Genomic DNA, 7,496 nt, shown 5'->3' with positions numbered 1-7,496 from the left:
TTAGAACTGCTGTTGTTTAGATTCTTCTCACTTGTCTGATCCAACATAAGGGCACATCATGGTCGACATACTGCAGAACAGTGAAACATCGGCAGTCCCTTGTAATGCGTCGATAATCATAGACACAACCAGTCACACTCTAAAACACAATCAAGACCTATAAGGAATGAAGTGCACGTAGATAGCTGGTGGCAATTGCCATATAGCAGGTTAAAGTCGAATAATATGCAGGTGACCGTACAAAGTTCAGCGCCCATCACCTCTTATTTGACTTATCTCAAACTACAGATTGATTGTGAAATCGAGTTTGACAGATGTCGTGAAGTTTTCTGACATCAGGAGAGAAAGGAAGTTATGGACAACTAAATAGGAAGCAGAAAAATTAAGAGGCTAACGTATCATCCTGCAACAATTATTGAAGGTATAACTATGCAACAATACATTTATTGAAGGTATAACTAGCAGACTTTACATGGAAGCAATTAACTGTTTCTGCTTTCTGGTACACAAATACCATTGGACATGTCTTCAAAATCACCAAAGCAGATTGAATATTGGTCAAGTAATATCTTTGTTTAAATTCCGTCTGCCATAGATATTACAGGACCAAACATCCAGTTACCTGTTATGCTGTGTTTGTAATATTGCCCGGCGCGTGTTCTGCTGAACTGTATCCTTATCAGTCAACCAGGCATTTCCGTTGAGGGATTAGACACACACATACGGACAGAGTGGCTCGCAGGAAATGACAGGGTCACGGTGAGGGCAGTGCATCAGTCACTTACGTCTGATTAAAGAACGAGAAACCAACTTGTTATGTATTTCAAATGAAACCAACACCCAAAGAGAAATGTGTATTGAGTGAAAGCAGCAACATTAGAAGAACGCATCTGTGAAAGTTTGAGGAAAATCGGATAATCGATGCAAAAGTTATGGATTTTTAAAGTTTTGGTGTTGGAACCGCTGGATGAGGAGACTATTTGAGCTCATGACATCATGTGCGGACAACAATTATAAAGAAAATGATAAAGAAAATTCAACCTGCTTTCACTTTTCCAGCATAATGATATAGCACTTGACGACCGCTATCAGAAAATAGGGGGAATAATTACTATCCTTAACATAGAACATGTCTATCAAGTTGATGGAATGTGTGATTCTCATTAAATGATTTTTTTTTTCTTTTGGTGGAATTCCTTTTTTATCTAGAAATGAAAGCCTTCACAACGAAAGCCTAGTAAAGTTAAAGCATAATGTTTTCAGAATGTTTTCCTCTTATTTCGTTTTACCTCGAGATTGTCCAAATACATTTAACTCTTTCCGCTTTACTTCCAGTACGGAAGCCATGACCACACTAATGGAAATAAAAACACGAGAATCGTGCTTTGACTCCAAGCCTGAAGTATATATATATATATATATATATATATATATATATATATATATTTCATTTCATTTTCTAACACATTGGGATACATAACAATACTCTATGGGGAGACGCTAGGCAGGAGATAGTCAAGATAGTATTATCATGTTTGTTGTAGATGTTGTTGTTGCTCTCTCTCTCTCTTTATTATATCTGGCTAGTACTTTTAAAGAAATCATATGTTTGTTCTTTGTGTGTGTTGTTGTTGTTGTTGTTTTTTTTTTTTTTGTTTTTTTTTTTGTGTGTGGCCGGATTAGGACATACAAAGAAAAACTGTGAATGTATACACTATCCGTATGAGAACGACATTACAATACGGGGCTTAATGTGTCGGACTCGTGGGACTTTTTGCATAGTGTCGAACTCACGGACTGCTATGACTCGTGGGTATCGAACTCGTGACGTGCACCCGATTAATCTTATCGACAGAAGCATTGTCGATTTAAAATTCTGACATTAATTTAACGTTCTTAACTCTAACAAACTCATAACCAGCCCCATGGAATATTGCATAAAGGTCAGTTTGTATCATTTTTTTTTCTTCAAGCTCAAGATTGTTGGATGCTAATCACGTTGTAATGTTAATTGTTATGCTAATTGATTGTAATGCTAATTACGTTGTAAAAGTATGAATGGTATATAACTAGCATTTGATGCCGATGGTCAAATCTGTATAAGTTACGAAGCAGAGAGGGAAACAGTGTCGAGTTTGAAGAAATGAAATACTCATTATTTTTAATAGATATGAAAATGCACACGCTTTGAACTAAACTGTGCCATTCTTTAGACAATATATTTCAAAAATTCAAGCTTATTTCCACAAACTCAATAAAAAATACATAGGTACAGGCATCTAAATTAAAAATCCTTACATATCGAGAGTTAATCATAAAGGCAAGTACATTATTTAAAGATAGAAAGCATAGAATAGAGATTGGCATGGAAGTTGATATGTTGGGTGAAGGAATATAAATGTAGGCCTACAGCACATATTTCTAGGTCATTGGCCTTTCGAAACTGATCCATTTCATACATTATAAAATCCTAAAACTCTATTACGTCTACAGTAAATGGAATCAATAGCGAATCATAAAACACTGTAATCATAATATATCAAAGAACTAATACTTACTGATGTAAATACAAAGGAAGAGGACCCCCCCCCCCCAAAAAAAAAATAAATAAATAAATAAATGAATAAAAAATAAATAAATGAATAAATGAATAGATAAAAATCCGACAAACCAAAGAGCAACTGAAAGAAACAGAGATAGGCGGGCTTAATAATTTGGGAATACTGCAATGGTATGCTTAAGCTATATCAATGTATACCATTGTACTTCGTGGTAAGTACGTTGAATAATTATAAAAGGCCTCATATTAATATGTATTACAGTAATTGAAGGGGAAAACGGATTGTGGGCATAATCATGAATGAAAACTGCATAATAAGGTAATGTAACGACAGGAAGCCCCCCCCCCCCCCTCCCCCCCCCCCCCCCCCTCAATGTTGCCCCGGCTCCAAGTTACACAATCACACACGTGTAACTTCAAGTGTACTTTTGTAATGATGTGTCCGTATCCGGGCAATTACCCCCAGAGGACAATTACCCCCCGGCTAAATACTGGTTAGTGGTAAGGTTAGAGTTAAGATTAGGGTTAGGGTTGGGTTTAGTGTTAGGAGTTTGGGTTATGGTTAGGATTAGTTTCAGGATTAGGATTAGGATTAGGGACAGGGGAAGGGTCCGGGGTAATTGCCCAGGGGGTAATTGCCCTAGACCCGATGTGTCTGATCACTTGCCAGTCAATATTTCAAACAACTCGAACAAGTAGGCCTATTATAGTATTTCTCCCTTATAAAGACTACATAAGTGCATTCAAAACAACGTGTCATGATACTGATAATGGGTGCACGTCACGAGACCGACACCCACGAGTCGTACAGCCCATGAGTCATAAAGCCCATGAGATATACAGCTCACGAGTCAAGTCGTACAGCCAATGAGTTCGACACTAAGCTAACGAGGCCCACAAGACCGACACAGTAAGCCCCGTCTTATGTCTGTGGAACTCGTGGGCTGTTTCCAGTTTTACCTAGTGTCGAACTCATGGGTTTTATTTGCCCAGTGTCGAACTCATGGGCGGTATGACTCGTGAGCTGTATGACTCATGGACCTGATTTCAATGTCGAACTCGTGGGCTGTATGACTCGTGGGTGTCGGTTTCGTATGATGATCCCCTGCAATTTCCTTACATGTGTTTTGTATACACGAAGATTGGAATGATACCGTAAGTTGTATTGATAATGAAAGGACATACAAAAGTATTATGTTTCCTATTATTGAAACAAAAGAGAAACATTGAAGAGATCTGTTTTAGTCTCTGACTTTTAAGTGAGTGCGCATAATCACATCAACAAGGAACTATCAAATCAGCTATTGCAAAAAGTCATCTTGCTATCACCGAGAGAGATACAAAGTACATTATGTACTACGAAACTCTTGAAAACGTTCATGAATTGTGTAGAAAAGTACAAAAATATCAGTTGTAAATTCATGATGTCCAAAAATAATATCAAGCAAACATGGTGTGTAATTCAGCCTATAAAATGGTCACATTCATTACTTTTATGTGAATAAACAATACTTCATATATCCATGATAAACGATAGAGTATACAGGATAAACAAACATAGTGGATAAACAAATGGAATACTATCTCTGGAAATACGCTTAAACTCTACCTCATTCACTTGTTGCATATCTTAAGCATTTGTCAACGAACAAAAATGCAGGTTTCTATTTTGAGCACTGACTAAAAAATATGAGTAGCAACACAGATAATATTCGTCATCTGTCATAAAGAAAGTAATAAATCGTTTCTTGGAGTCAGCTTTCAATTGTGAGTTGCAACTTATGTCACAATGGTCCAGTCTAAACACATTATTGTTGAACACTAAATCTGTGAAATGTCACCGCATAATTATATATAATTATATTTTTTCATCATCAACAATGTTTCATCTGCTATTTTAGAATATTTATCTATCACAATACATGATATGATATTTTTCAATCGTCAACAGCCAGTCATTCTCAGCATAGATATGTAATTCAGTACATAGAAAAGATAATTGTGTAACTTGTACATTATGTTCAATATTTATATTTTCTACAGGTAGTTACTGTCATATTGGAAGGTTCAGCAATTTCCGACAAGGCTACATCAGAATATTTTTTTTTTACATTTTTTTTTTTTTTTTTTTTTTTTTTTTTTTTTACAAAAAGCACCAATTGGTTTATTGTCAAAATTACATGTGCATTCAAAACCTCAATTTGAAAAGCTGGATTATATTTTGCTAACTCATCTAAATCAGTATTGTACAACCTTTACACGTACTCGATCGCAGAAATAAAATCGTGCCACAATGTTGAAATACTAAAACATGAGTCACGGTAGGGCGGAATGCACTTCAACCATATTTTCATAGTTTTTAGCACACTTGTCCTCTAACTGGACAAAGCTATTCTATATTTTATTTGCAGACATGAAATGCATCTAAACTGGTGTATATTTCACCTTCATTTGCGACTGCAATCCAAAAGTTGAGGTTGTGTATCTTTACTTGTATTGCGTACCCTACGCCTGCCTTATTTTAGTCCTTTTTATGAATATGAACTGAATACAATTTTATTTCAGTCTAAATTAAGTGAATATTATTTTTCTAGGACCGATTACATTATTTCCAAATTTTCTCATATTCAACTATTTTTTTTTTCGAAACCGTTATCACACAGACTAGAATCACAAATTCTGCGACTTTCAAAGAATATGTATCGCAGATTTTAGTACAATGTAATTCAACTGTCTTTTCTTTCCTTCAGAACTAGTTTAACCCCTTTCTTGATGTCATTAACAGTAAAGTTAGCTGGAATTAAGTTAAAATAAGGATCGTTACGTAACACAGTCTGCAAGTCATTGTTGTGAGGAACACAGAGCGTGGCAAGAATTGTACGGTGTCATATTGAACCTATCAGATCTTGATAATTTTGAGCTGGCGCACCTGGTTATGGCAAGATTCACACCGTTAGGTATTGCGATGCTTATTTCTACTGATTTTACTGTTGACGCCATCACGAACAGGCATGCCCAATAATGATTACTTTCGAGGGGTGGCGCTTAATGGTGAAGAAAAATGATAATCAAACGACAAAAAAAAAAATACATATTTCAATCAAACGATTCGTGACTTTGTGACGTGAAGACCTACAACATCAGTGGTCATCATAGACACAGGGCTGGAAGTGGATGTCGGGTGGATCCCATAAAAGGCACAAAAAAATTTAAAAGATGAAAGACAATGTTTCAAAGTTCGATAGCTACTAGACCCGCAGACCTCCTAAAATGGCATATGCATCTAATAATATGTCTCAGCCTCTGATATTATCATTAATATGATCTACAGGGAACTACCACCCGTACAGTGACAATTGACCAGTCAGAATATAAGAAAAGCCTGAGCAGTGGAAAGGTAATTACATACCTTGTCATTAAGAGGAGAACATTATATAGATGATGACTGGCGGGGGAGGGAACATACCGAATGTTCCACCCGAAGGGTTTGAAATGCTATTGAGGGAGGTTATAAGTCCCGAGACGAAGTCGAGGGACTTATAGCCTCCCGAAATAGCATTTCAAACCCTGAGGGTGGAACGTTTGGTACATGTTCCCGACAACAAAAGTCATCACCTGTTATATTACATGGGTTAGTCAAATACGTCAAATACGTCAACGTCAACCAGCAGCAGCAGCACAACGCACTCGATCGCTCGCTCGCGCAGCAGAGCCAAATGCACTGTGCGCGCGCGGTCCTAGGCCTTCTGTCATTTGTTACGTGGAAATGTTTTCCCATGGGAGAACATTACAAGAATGTTCGCCCATGGGCGAACATAACGAATGTTCCTCCATCACGTGACTGTGTTTAGCCAATCACTAACCGGTATTTGACTAACCCATTTAATATTATGTTTTATGTGTTCCCGATATCTACGATAGTAGAGAGCTTTCGCTACACGACGGGAAGACCGAGAGTACGCGGAAGCGATCAGCTGTGACAGTCCCCGCATTAGGCCTCCCGTCCCCGTATTTAAGCAGTTTCGCTTTGCTTTGTGGACGGAGGCGTGGGGACAAGATCACTGATTGGCTGGCTGGCTCACTCCTGCCCAGCATCGGGACCGGACGCTATTTTGGCCGAGAACCGTTCTCGTTTTCCCCGGGACGAGACGTTTCTCGGATTTGATCATGAGCAAAAGCACATTTTGCACACGGCAAGCTGAACTACCGGCCGCGTTGTGCTTGCGAAAGCTCACTAATGCTTGTTTTCAGATGATGAGTCTTTCACGAGAAAGTAATAATCATCATAGAATTTATGGGTCTTACCGATATGTAACCTACGAGACAGAAAGGAGCGAACAAGAGACAGGAGTGAAAGTGAGACAAAGAGATCAGGGCGTTTCTCATGAAATGTTCTGTCCGACATTTTTTTTTTTCGCGCAAATTTGCTCTCAGCCAATCAGATGCAAGGATTTCAGTAGCTTGTAACAGTTTGTCAAGAAAAATAATAATTTCATAAAACCTTTCACGAAATGCCCCCTGATCAATTAGCAGCTAGAGGAAAGAGATAAAAATGCAATTGGAATGAATGACAGAGGGCGGGGAACAAAGAGCTATGGGGAGAAGTGAATCACGTAGAATTTCTGGACATAACGTAGACTAAAGGAGAGAATCATTGCTACGTAATTTGAGAAATCTTCCTGTTTTGTCTAGCGCTAAACGCAAAATGCCGTGGCGAAGAACGGACATGACACTGCACAAAATGTAGCAAGGATCTCATAGTCTCGGCTTATTTTCCCAAATAAATCTACAACCTTGTTACCGGGTCTGTTTGTACTGGTGATCACACACACATAATCTATTATTTCAAAGATGTGTAAACCCTGTGTCAAAACAGAAAATATCATGTCGTCCGGGACACAGGCGTTTTTTTGTCGTTGTCGTCGTCGTCGTCGTC

Source organism: Diadema setosum, chromosome 22 (genome assembly GCF_964275005.1).
Source record: "Diadema setosum chromosome 22, eeDiaSeto1, whole genome shotgun sequence".
Taxonomy (NCBI): Eukaryota; Metazoa; Echinodermata; class Echinoidea; order Diadematoida; family Diadematidae; genus Diadema; species Diadema setosum.
This window is presented reverse-complemented; position numbering follows the sequence as displayed.